The sequence below is a fragment of the Misgurnus anguillicaudatus genome, chromosome 5, assembly GCF_027580225.2.
Source record: "Misgurnus anguillicaudatus chromosome 5, ASM2758022v2, whole genome shotgun sequence".
Taxonomy (NCBI): Eukaryota; Metazoa; Chordata; class Actinopteri; order Cypriniformes; family Cobitidae; genus Misgurnus; species Misgurnus anguillicaudatus.
In genome coordinates, this window is record NC_073341.2 from 38,751,138 (window position 1) to 38,764,725 (window position 13,588).

Consider the following 13,588-nt stretch of genomic DNA (forward strand, 5'->3'; position numbering starts at 1 on the left):
GCCCGTACTGCAAAAAATGGATTTTCAAGAAAAAAAATTGTAGTGTTTTTGTCTTGTTTTCAGTAAAAATATCAAAAAAATTATTGAATTGGGATGCTTTTTCTTGATGAGCGAGGCAACCCAGAGAAGTGGGTTTAGTTTTTGGACCAAAAATATCAAATTTGGGTGATTATGTGCATAAAACAAGCAAAAAATCTGCCAACATTTTTCTTAAACACTAAACTCGAGAAAAAATTCAAGAAAAATTTGCTTACCCCATTGGCAGATTTTTTTGCTTGTTTTGTGCACAAATCACTTAAATTTTATGTTTTTGCTCTAAAAGCTAGACTTGTTTTCTTGGGTCATTTTGCTCATCAAGAAAAGTCATCTTGATTTGGGATTTTTTTGATATTTTTACTGAAAACATGACAAAAATACTAAGTAAGAAAGTAATTTTTTGCAGTGCATTTAAAATAAATTTTAGTATGAAAGTTTTTGTTTGATAGATTTGTAAGTTAAAACTTCAGTACGGACATTTTACGAACAAATTTGTGCGTACACATGCTTAGTGAATAAGAGCCATTGTTTGCAGTGTACTGTATGTGACGATGACACTGGTTTTCCCGCGGTAAACTTGGGCACATACTTTCAAACCTAACATTGCGTAGACCATTCGACAGAGAAGAGTCTAAACCAAAATGCTTTAATCTCCGTCTATGATTTTATCTGTATGTAATGATTCCCCAGGCTCCGGTTTTCGTCCAAAGGCATGAAAACTGTCTGTCTGTTTTTAGCAGGGTGCCTTTACACGTCGTTCTCGCGAGCTGAATGCATTTGAAGATCCGTTCCAGACTTTTCTCGGCTTGATCTTATTCACACAAGCACCTGTGTTAATGTGACTTAATTGTGTTACTCATCATAAAGTACAACTACTCACATGCCAGCAAACTGCATTAGTTCAGAGTTCAGAGCTGTGTGCATTTGTGTCTGTAATAATAATCCCAACCTATAGCCAGCTGTAGACATATTAGCAACTGTAATAATTTAAAACATTGATACACTTTGTTTTATTTTTTATATGTCTTACAGAAGACGTGAAGTAGAATCGGTCTCAAAATCGTTTTATTTAGTACAACTTTTTTATGATTTGAATTATTTTGGAATTAATGCAAATTTCAAGACCGTGTCCCCACAGAGATGGAAGCAATTCAACTGTAAAATACATAGTTGTCTGATTATTTATAAATATGGGATGGATGCTGGAGATGTTACAGGAAGCGTCTCTGTTGTAAATTTTCCTCTTTTGGTCTGTTTAACCACCAAATTTAGTTTTTAGAGGATATTGTAAAATAATATTTTTTATGAAGCGTGGTTAAATTTATTAAAGTTTTTCCTTACATGCAAACTGTTCTGGTCTTTCATTTTCATCCAAAGTGACAAGATTGGAAAGCTTGTTCGGGAGGGGTTTTTTAGGAGGGTTGTACTTGGGGCATCTCTCCTCAGGTTCGATCTCTCTGAAGGTTTAGAGTTCACTTTGAGGACAGCAAGCCAAGTTTGTTTACCATAGTCATTAAGACTAAATGTTCATGCAAACATGTTTATATTTACCTCAGTTCACCCTATATTTATCTTAAGGCAAAAGTTTTCATACTGGGGGCTGGGGACCCCGAGGGGGCATCCAGGTGTTTCAAGGGGTCTCCAGAAAATTTGAGGAAACAGATCATTTATTAGATTTTTTAATTTATCTTTCATTTCTTACTACAGTAAATATATTCCAAAATTGTTTATACTGTATTTGATTTGTATTTTTGTATTACAGTCCCTGTAAAATCCCTGCAATAATCCCTGTAAAGCTGCCATGAAACGATTGAAAGATATAATGAAAGATTTATTATTATTATTATAACAAATTTGAATTGAAAATGTAGCATTACCCTAGTTGTAGCTGATTTTATAAAATATATAAATTGATAGAGTGATATTTTAGGTAGGGGGTCCCTCACAAAAAAGGTTTATCATATTTGGGGGTCCTTGGCATCATAAAAGGGCGATATCATGAAAATCTGAATTACCTGCAAGCATGTGAAAAATTAGGTCATTGAAGTTTGGCTCCCTTTATGATGTCATGTCATATAGCGATCAGTGTTTCACCAGTGCATTTCATCAGCTCATTTGCATATTAAAGGACACACCCAAAACAACAAATTTTTGCTCTCACCTACAAAGGTGTCAATGTCAATTTTAACATGCTATAATAAATGATATGTGTGTTATTTTGAGCTAAAACTTCACACACACTGCAAAAATATAAAATTTAAGTAATTGTGTGCATAAAACAAGCACAAAAAAGCAAAAAAAAAATTCTTAAACACTAAATTCAATTGTTTTATGCACAAAATCACTTAAATTTGATATTTTTGGTCTAAAAACTAAACTTATTTTCTTGGGTAAAATACATCTTAATTTAAGAATTTTTAGGTATTTTGAAGACAAAAATACTAAGAAAATATTTTCTTGAAAATCATTTTTGCAGTGTATGTACTCTGGGGACACCAAATATTTATTTTACACCTTAAATGGGTGGTTTCCCATGCAGGGCTTAGCCTAGTCCCAGACTAAAATGCATGTTTGGGGTGTCTTAATTTAAAAACAACTTGCACTGAAATATTTTAACATATATCAGTGCCATTGTTTTGTCTCAAAATGCACAGCAGTATTGTTTGTTTGGAAGCCATGTTTGTAAAAACTGCTTAAATATCGTAATATAATTAAGGCCTAGTGCTGGATTAATCTAAACCCTGACCGGGAAACCGCCCCAAAAAGTTTTGTGAAATGGCCTCTTTAAGCTATAGTTTTGTTGTTATACAGTCTTCCACCGGGTGCCGCTGTTTCATTTTTTATAATGTATAACAGTATATTCAGCTTGTCTTGTTCAAGAATGGATGCTGGTGAATAGACACATTTAAAGAGACTCAGTCTTAGTTATAGAGAATAGAATGCATATTAATATTGGTGAACTCTTCTCAGTGTAATATAGTTTACAGTATTTGCTATGACTCTTAAACACACATTTGTTCAGTTCTCATGTGTTTAACAGAGGAAGAGAGAGAGTCATTCATAAGCAGTTAATCCGGACATTAATCCTGAATGAACTGCTTTGTTTCCATACGGAAGTGCAGGAAAAGAGACCCGAGTGATTTTTCCCAAATGTCTGGCTTTTGCATTCTGAGTCATCATGGATTGATATGCATGTCGTCCTTAGTTTTTTTTAGCATGTATTGTTTATTTTTCTTTTAACTTCTAATTAAATTATTAGTAGCTACTCAAAATAAGCAAATTTCCAGAAAACCTACATCACTAAAATCAAAAACTATAATATGTCTGTGGTAAAGTTGTATTCTATAATTTTTTATTGTACATTTTTATTTTACACATGTATGCATGCAGACACTTCTATTCAAAGCTGCTTACATCCCATACGGCAAAAAAAATATATTTTCAAATATAAATTTGAATATATTTCAAAATATACAAAAAATTGTCAAAATATATATGTACTGAAATATATTTTGAAATATGTTTACATATTTAAATATTAATAATAATAACAAAAATATTTAAATATTTTTGACAATTTTTTGCATATTTTGAACTTATATATATATATATATATATTAAAGCATTTATATTCACGTCAAATTGGAAAAGAAACTATGTTACGAACTTGTAAATATAACAAAAGGTTCAAATTAAATATATTTTCAACTGCAAAATATATACTTATAATTTTATACATACTTATAATTTATACATTTTATACAAACTTTCATATTTCGGCCAAGAAAAATATATTTTTGTTGTACGGGTTGTGAAAATGTATGGGTTGTTGCCTCTGAAATACATTTTGAAATATATTTTAATATATGAAGGTAACAACAAAATATATTTTCAATTTATTTTTATTTTTATTTACTCTACTTTCTGCAAAATGTATTTATCATATATTTAAAACATATTTGTGGCCAGAAAATGTTATGCCGTATGGGATACATAAGGTAATTTTATTCAGTTTGTGTGTTCCCTGGGTACCGTAAAAAAATGATGTTAAAACAACTTGGTTTTGCAAGTCAATTCAACATACTAGTTTAAGTTTTGACCTGAGAATAGTTGACATAACTTGACATAACATAATAAAGTTAATGTAGCCTAAAAAATATATGTTGATTTGACAAAAATGCTGCATTTTTTACTGTGTACTTTTTATATTTACTTTATATTTCCTTTTTACTCATTCATTTACACAAGTAATTTGTATTCAGACATGTTAAAGCCTTTAAATTTTGGTACAGGATTTCAGAGATGATTTGTATATGAAAAGCATTATTGAATGAAAAGCTGCAATCTAGCCACCAATTCATAATCCTCAATAGAGCTTTAGGGATTACTGCTGCCTTTTAACCTCTTATTTGCCAGAGAAGAGACAGACATCAGAATCTCATCATGTTCATGAACACACATGAGGTAAACAAATTGCAACAATATAATCAAGAACAGCATTTATAAGAACAATAATATAACAAACTCATTCAGTAGATGTTTTACACAGAACGTTAGCTCAGTGTAGTTTTTTGATACGATTTAAGGTAATTTACTTGTTTATTTTGCTTGTTATAAGAAATAAACTACTGTAAAAAAGACAATTGTTGTTATTCATTCTTAGCAGAGTTTACCGGAAGTTACGTTTGTTTCACGAAAGCTCTTTGTTTATGTTGTTACTGCTTCAACCGTATATAATGTATAAATTACAGATCGGCTGCCAAACCTCCCTTCAGATAGCATTTGATCGCCGTCTTTAGGAAACCAATTTTTTTTGTTATTTTCGATGAGGTCCAGAGTTCATTTTATCCGCTAGTCATACCTAATAGAGACCGGAAGTAAAGTTACGTCCAGACGCGTAACCGCAACAACGCGCTTACCTCAGATAAAAGCGTCTATATAAACGCTTGCTCTGCTATACATTTTTATATTTCATTTGATGTAAATATCCATTGCGTTCTGTTGTGGCAGTGAAGGGGTTAAAGCAGACACAAGATACTAAATGTGGATGTGATTGGTTTGGTCCTCGTGTGTAGATCATGACAGGATAAAACATATACAGCCCCTGCAGATGGAGCACGCTTTGTGTGGTGTAAACACTGGGGCTGTGTTGAAGAAGAAGAAGAGGAGGAGGAGGAGGATGATGATCTTGAATCAATGAGCAGAAGACACTCAGTCATCTCAGTGCAGGACTTAAGACGCTCCTGAAATGATGCAGAGGACCTCACGTGCACGGATGAGCAGGTATTTATCTTCACTTGAAATGGGGCAGCACATGATGTTGTGATATTTGGGTGGGAGATGATGTTTGCATGCAGCACATGGTCAGCAGCAGAAACAAACACAGTCGATATGAATAACGTGTTATTATTTACACGTGCTGTGTGCAGTATTTATAAACAACGTATTTATTATGTGCTGATAATATGTTCGCGTGCCCGCGCATTGCTGCTTTCTGAAACATTTCTTTCTGGTGCGTTTATGCTTAAATGTTTTCTCAGTTGGGTGTGTTTCTTATATATTTCATTTAAAGTCCTGTTGGGGATGCTGTGAGTTTTTTTATATAATAATTTTAAGATGTTGGTAAAAATCTTGATGATGATGTTGACATGAAGATAAAAGTGTCTCGCCCCAGATGGAAGCGCATGATCAGATTGTGAATAACGGGCTCATACATTCACACTTTAATGCATTGGTTTTCTTGTATTTCTGTGGTAAATTTGAGGTTATTTGTTTTTGTATCTGCTGTATGGGCAGTTTGGAGATGGGGAGCTCCTGTGCGCATTTCTGTATGAAGAATTGGGCGTGTTCACGAGCGCACTTTTTAACCGTAATGTTTATTACTGATTTTCTCAAATATTTAAGGCAGATGTTTGCTCTAATCCTTTAAACATAAACATTGAATAACTTCATTTAAACGTTGTTTCATTGCAGCCAAGGTGTGCTTTATGTTTTTTTGCTTTTGTAAACTTTAGACTTATATCCCTGCTGAAAAAAACAGCATACCAGCAGGACCAGCATATGTTGTGTTTTGGTGCTGGTTTGCTAGTGAACACCAGCTAAACCAGCATCAAACCAGGACCTGCATTAGCACCAGCTAAACCAGCACAAAACCAGCACAAAACCAGCATTAGCATCAGCTAAACCAGCATTAGCAACAGCATCCCATGCTGGTCATACCAGCATATGTTGTGTTTTGGTGCTGGTATGCTGGTGACCACCAGCTAAACCAGCATAGACCAGCATAATTTCCATGCTGGTTTGATGCTGTTTTTTTCAGCAGGGATTGCAATATAATATAGCCTATTAAAGGGATAGTTCACCCAAAAATGAAAATTTTGTCATCATTTACTCACTCTCATGTTGTTACAAACCTGTATAAATCTTTTTGTTATTAAAAACACAAAGGAAGATATTTTAGGGATGTTTGTAAACCGTTCATGAGCCCCATTCACTTCCATAGTATTTGTTTTTCCTACTATGGAAGTGAATGGGGCTTATGATCGGTTTGGTTACAAACATTCCCCAAAATATCTTTCTTCGTATTCATTATAACAAAGAAATGTATAGAGATTTGTAAAAACATTATGCACAAGTGAGAAAATTCTGACATAATTTTTATTTTAGGGTGAACTATCACTTTAAACTGTGTTATATAATATATTGTAATTTAATGTTACATTTGAAAGTATCTCAGTTTTTGACTTTGGCACAAAGTCACAAACGAACTCATTGCAACTTTTGCATAATGAATTGAAAAAGACTTTCTTGCATCTATTTAATATTTCCAAATACTTTATCCTGTTTTTCCTACTGAAAAATCCAGCTAAGACCAGCATAAGCTTTTTTTAAGGTGGCAGTAGCTGGTTTAAATTGGTCCTCCCAGCCTACCAAAGCTAAGGCCAGCTAGACCAGCTTAAAAAGTGACCAAAACACAACTAGACCAGCTTGCTACACCTGCAAAACCAGCTAAAACCAAGCCGGGAGACCAGCTAAAACTAGCTCACCAGCTGGGTTTTTTAGTAGGGTTAGCAGCTCATATGCAGATTTTGATTTAAAACAATCCAAAACTTACAAAAAAAACCTTTATATTTATCTTAATATATGAACTTTATATTTGTTTTAGTACTTTATATATACTACTAATATATTATATACTTCAACCCGCTGGAATGAACCCAACCCATTGGGATGTAATTTAACCTATGCTGGGTTGTTTTAACCCATTGTTGGGTCAAATATAAACATTTTCTCAGTTAAATCGACCCAACGGCTGGGTTTGTCCATTTCTGACCCAATGCATGGTTCAAAATTACCCAGCATTAGACTGTACTTATCTATATTTGTGCTACAGGAGCATATGGGTCTCATTTTCTGTATTGTTGAGGTCTCATTTAGCAACTAAACCTCTTATTTGCTTATGTTAAATGGACACATGCAACCTGAACTTGAGATATTTATCTTATTATATAATAAGACAGACTTTTTGAGACCGTGAACACCCTAAAAAAAGTCTCTATGCTACTATAATATAAATATCATCTATGTATTATGACTCCTTGGGTAGTTTAGCTGAAGGAGTCTAAATCTTGGCCCATTATCTTCTTTACAGATCACAGGATTACATTGAACAGGAGAGTAAGAGCAGTCCTGTGTGTGTAAACTGGGTTATGCCGCAGTAGGGGTGAAAAGGTCTTTCTGAATATAATTCTGCTAACCTATATCATACAGGAGCGCTTGGCACTAATCTGCCTTTCCTGGACTCATGAGAGAGTTTGTGTGTAGCTGGCAAACTTATAATATGGGTGATTCTCACGAAAACTTGGTTTTAAAAATGTCAAGCATGAAAATGTAAAAATTGCTTAAATTTACTTTTTTTCCCACCAGACATTGAAAAACAGAGTCTGGAGTAAATGGGAACATTAATTTAAACACTTTTACTTTTAACACATCATTTAACACTTTTTGTAACATAATTTAAAAATTAGTCCTAAAAAATCTCATTACCGCAACAGTCAGAAAACATCAACACTGACATATTTTCAAAATGACATGACAAACCTGAAAGAACATAATTTGGAGATTCTGCACATGCATTTAAAATCAAAGTATTATGCTTCTATTAATTAAATTAACATTTAATAAGCATCTGTTGTGGTAATGATAATTAAAATGTCGTGTAAGCATTCTGACAAGACAATATTTCAAATTAACTGTAAAAAAATGATCTTACCTGGTAGCCATCTTGAAGTAACTGGTCCATGTGCTTGGTCACTCAAAATCAAACTTTATTAAATTCTGTATGTGTGCTTAAACTGTTCTCAAAAAGTGTTGCGGAGGATGAGAACATCAGGCATGGACACATAATTTTCCTAATTTTTCTTCATTATTATTATACATGAATATTCAGTAAATATTTTTTCTGTCATCTAAAGTAGTCTAGCAAAACATCCATTTATTTTTTTCTTAATATTTTTGTGTTAATTTGATTAAATTACAACATAACACATGTTCAAACACAGCCGGACACATTGCGGTAATGAGAATTTCAGCAGAAAATGAGATAAAATTTCCAATTATAAATTCTTATGTTGAAATCACACATTGTGCAAAGTAGAACACAGTATTGTGTTAATTCTGATGCTTTTTAATGTTACTATATTACACATTTTAAAGCTAAAATCATTAGTGCCGTGGTGTTTCAATGGTTTCGTGAGAATCACCCATATAGGCCAAAGACGTACAATCTTAAAAACAAAGCTTCGTAAAAGTTTTTTTGTCAAGCTGTATGGTTCCATAAGATTTCTCTTTGTTGTAAGGGTATGAAAAAAATTATTCAGCTCTTTGGGGACCCAAAAATGATTCCTCTTTGGCATCGCTGCAACGCACCCTTTCTAGCACCTTTATTTTTAGATGTGCAAGTTAGACATGACAGTTGTTCAGGTGTTGCTTGTGTATTTTTAGTTGAAATATGGTCTGTGTATATTTAATATGATTTTTTGGGGTATGTAATTGGCATAAAAGAATATTTTAGACTTGAGCTAAGAGAGCATGCTGTGTATCAGTTAGCAAAGCAAGGGTCATGGGTTTGATTCCCAGGGAACACACATACTCTTGAAAAATGTATAGATCGAATACTTTGGATGAAAGTGTTTTTGCATATATTTACAAAAATCCATTTAAATGTAGCTAGCAGTTGACCGATATGGGTTTCAGCCAAGAGATAGTTCAGCCAAAAATGAAAATTACCACATGATTTACTCACCCTCAAGCCGTCCTCGATGTATATGATTATCTTTTTTCAGGCCAACACAGTCAGAGTTATTTTAGAAAATGTCCTGGCTGTTTCAAGCTTTATAATGATAGTAAATGGTGCTTCTGATTTAAAACCCCCAAAAAGTCCATCTATCCTTTACAGACGTAATCTACACTAATAAAGGCCTTCTGAGGACAATCGATGCGATTTTGTACGAAAAACATAAATATTTATTCGGTAATGACTGTCGCATGTTTGCGAGATATAGACATATGGTGTAGGACACAGCATACTAGATTTAATGGTGTAGTGACGAATGTGGAAAAAATCCCTGTTTTAGATTTCTATTTCCTGACTGGCATTTTGTTCGTCACTACACCACTATGTCTTATACTAGGGCTGCAGAACAAATAATCGCGAATAATTGTTTTGCAGAATAAAAGTTTTTAGTTACATTATATATGTGTGTGTGTTGTAGATAAAAATTATGTATATATAATTACACACACGTGAAAGTATAATTTATATGTTATATATAGTTACACTCACCTAAAGGATTATTAGGAACACCAAACTAATACTGTGTTGGACCCCCTTTCGCCTTCAGAACTGGCTTAATTCTACATGGCATTGATTCAACAAGGTGCTGAAAGCATTGTTTAGAAATGTTGGCCCATATTGATAGGATAGCATCTTGCAGTTGATGGAGATTTGTGGGATGCACATCCAGGACACGAAGCTCCCGTTCCAACACATCCCAAAGATGCTCTACTGGGTTGAGATCTGGTGACTGTGGGGGCCATTATAGTACAGTGAACTCATTGTCAAGTTCAAGAAACCAATTTGAAATGATTTGAGCTTTGTGACATAGTGCATAATCCTGCTGGAAGCAGCCATCAGAGGATGAGTACATGGTGGTTATAAAGGGATGAACATGGTCAGAAACAATGCTCAGGTAGGCCGTGGCATTTAAACGATCCCCAATTGGCACTAAGGGGCCTAAAGTGTGCCAAGAAAACATCCCCCACACCATTACACCACCACCACCAGCCTGCACAGTGGTAACAAGGCATGATGGATCCATGTTATCATTCTGTTTACACCAAATTCTGACTCTACCATCTAAATGTCTCAACAAAAATCGAGACTCATCAGACCAGGCAACATTTTTCCAGTCTTCAACTGTCCAATTTTGGTGAGTTTGTTGAAATTGTAGCCTCTTTTTCCTATTTGTAGTGGGGACAATGGGGTCTTCTGCTGTTGTAGCCCATCCGCCTCAATGTTGTGCGTGTTGTGGCTTCACAAATGCTTTGTTGCATACCTCGGTTGTAACGAGTGGTTATTTCAGTCAAAGTTGCTCTTTTATCAGCTTGAATCAGTCGGCCCATTCTCCTCTGATCTCTAGCATCAACAAGGACTGTGCATACTGGATGTTTTTCCCTTTTCACACCATTCTTTGTAAACCCTAGAAATGGTTGTGTGTGAAAATCCCAGTAACTGAGCAGTTTGTGAAATACTCAGACCGGCCTGTCTGGCACCAACAACCATGCCACGCTCAAAATTACTTAAATCACCTTTCTTTCACATTCTGACATTCAGTTTGGAGTTCAGGAGATTGTCTTGACCAGGATCACACCTCTAAATGCATTGAAGCAACTGCCATGTGATTGGTTGATTAGATAGTTGCATGAATGAGATATTGAACAGGTGTTTCTAATAATCCTTTAGGTGAATGTATATAGCTTTATGAAATATTAAGGGATGAACACGAGAAAGACAAGAACAGACCGTTTTTAGAACAGAAATATAAATATCGTTCACACCACAACACTATGGCATATATTTGTACTATGGTAAGGAATGGACGCTCTCGGGTGTGTCGTCTAGAGCTAAGACTGTTTGTTAGTAGAAGTTAAAAAGTAGAAACGTCGACAACCAGAAAGAGTTTGTGCATTGGATATAAGGAAGCTGATCTTGAGCTTCAGATAGTTTAAATAGGCATCCAGTGTGGTGAATATTTTAAAGAGTTGAAATCAAAGTCGCCTCTATCCCCATCTCATACCATTCTCACCCAACACACGGCTCAGGATCAGAAACAGGAAAGCTGCTTTGTGCATGATGAACGACTGCTTTGGTTTTCCAGAGCGAACCTGCGTACCTTAGCACTTGGAAACCGTGCCGCGTGCTTTTCAAAATCCCCAGGGGTCAAACGACAAGAGTACGTGCACAAGGACTTTTAATAAACCACACAGCCAGAGCGGAGCCATGAGAGATCCGTAACATTTACCCTCCATCGGTGTCTTGATAAGGAGTAGGCTTTACGGCATCTCTATGTTAGTGGCTGTCAGCGTCGTGCGTCGTGCCAGGGTGTCAGTGGCAAAGCTGGGTCAACACCCGGTCTGCATCTCTCGCTCTCGGCTGGGTTTAATGAGTTTGTAATCACTCTCATGTCAGAAGGATGCTTATGTCCTGAAGGGTTGGGTTGCATGAGAGCGCCCTGGAATTTCTGCTGCGCTGTTGTTATTGAAATATGAGGGCTTACGAGCAATCTGAAAGAAAAAGATCACCTAAACCCCATGCGGGTTATGAAGGGAATAACATAAATATTTGTCATACCTTCTGAAGTGAAATAAATGCACCTTTGGTCTCCTGCGTGCATGCATACGAGAGGGAGGTACTGTATGGTAATCTGAAGCAACTCGAGGGAATCAGACAGAATGAAAACAGGTCATCCTGATCCAGAAAACCTCATACGTAAAGTAGATTATCAGATGGATGAGATTCTGGTTTTTACCCACAATGAGAATTTGATGATAAATATAGAGATATTGAAAAAATATGAATAAAACAACTAGAAGGAATAGATAACATCTGTGTAATGTTTGTACTGATAACTTAATGTTGATCATTCAGCCCAAATAACAAAAACAAAAAAAAGTTTTGTAAATATTGTGATCAAGTTTGCTGTATATTCCTTTCATACACTGGCTTGTTTTTGTTCACATTAAAATATATATCATCTCTATGTGGAGTAATATTTACATAAGCTTATGTGTTTCAAAACATCTGTGTGTTCATGTTGGCAAAGAAAGAAGCACAATATTGACTTCAATCTTGTAAACCACCAGTATTAAGCCCTTGACACCACTTGAAGTAAAAGGATTTATGGAAACATAAATCTTAAACGCTATAGAAACATACATGAATATCAATGCTGCACGATATGAAATTTTAATGAGGTTGGTGTGTACTCGGTGTTAAATATATTGCATTGACCCGCTTGGTGTTTTGCAGTGTATTTAATCCTATTGGATGATAAGTGGCAACATTATTTATTTTCTTTGTAGGTCAGGTCCTCGGTAGACCAATATTAAAGAAAAATGAGTGTTTTTACTCAATTATTTGTCTTAGACAACTAGAAGGAAAATATAAACCCTTCCACTGCTTATTTCTCACCGGAAAGACCTTAGATGAAACAAATGTTTTCTCTCATTTTACTTTTAAGGAATAGGAAAGACATCTTAGATAAAACACAAAACATAAGTTATGAAAGTTAAAAGCAGAATTTGAGGAGAGACGTTTGGTCTGTGAAATCTCCAATTAGAAGATTTGAACATTTTTAAAAATCAGTGTCCTGGTGTGAAATACTACAGGCAAAAGACAAAACAAGATGATTGTTAGGCTGATGCCATCCATATTGTCTAAATGTTGTTTTAGGGGATGAAGTTGATGGATGTGTGTGAGTTTAGAAGATTAGTGGCTTTCAATGGCTTTTCCCAAAGTTCCCTGAAGCAAAAACTCCTGAGAGGACAAAGCTTGCTATATAAGTGACTCTACAATGCACGATTAGTTAAACTTTAAGTTTTAAATGTGCATTGTGTAACTATAAGAATGATCTCTTGAGAGAAATGCAATATATTATCAGTGGTGAACAAAGATCTTACTGAATTGATTTTATTACATTAGAATGAGCTGTTTTTATCTCCATATACCGAAGGTTTCCTTACATTGAAGTGGTCCTCATGTTTGTACAGTTGTCCTAAGGGGGCGTGCACACCAAGGTGTTTACGCTGTGTATGTTTTTAATTGTTTTCAATGGAAGCGCTGTGCATTTCATTTTTTCCACGCTCAGCACTGAGAACCCAAAACTAAAAAATGTTCAACTTTGCACAAGTTTGATGGCAAGTGCTTAGCAGAAAAATGCTGGCAAGCGCACACAGTCAGCATCCGCCTGGCTTTTTTACTTGTGTTTAAATG

The 13,588-nt window shown here is 35.0% G+C and overlaps 1 protein-coding gene across 1 annotated transcript in view; it reads left to right on the forward strand.

The window, feature by feature from the left end:
• Positions 1 to 5,067: 5,067 nt before the first annotated feature.
• ccdc120a (coiled-coil domain containing 120a) overlaps positions 5,068 to 13,588 on the forward strand; it is a 60,729-nt gene continuing 52,208 nt past the window's right edge. The window contains exon 1 of the mRNA XM_055168541.2: positions 5,068 to 5,319. The gene's annotated coding sequence lies outside the window, so the exon portion shown is untranslated. The remainder of the gene's footprint in view (positions 5,320 to 13,588) is intronic.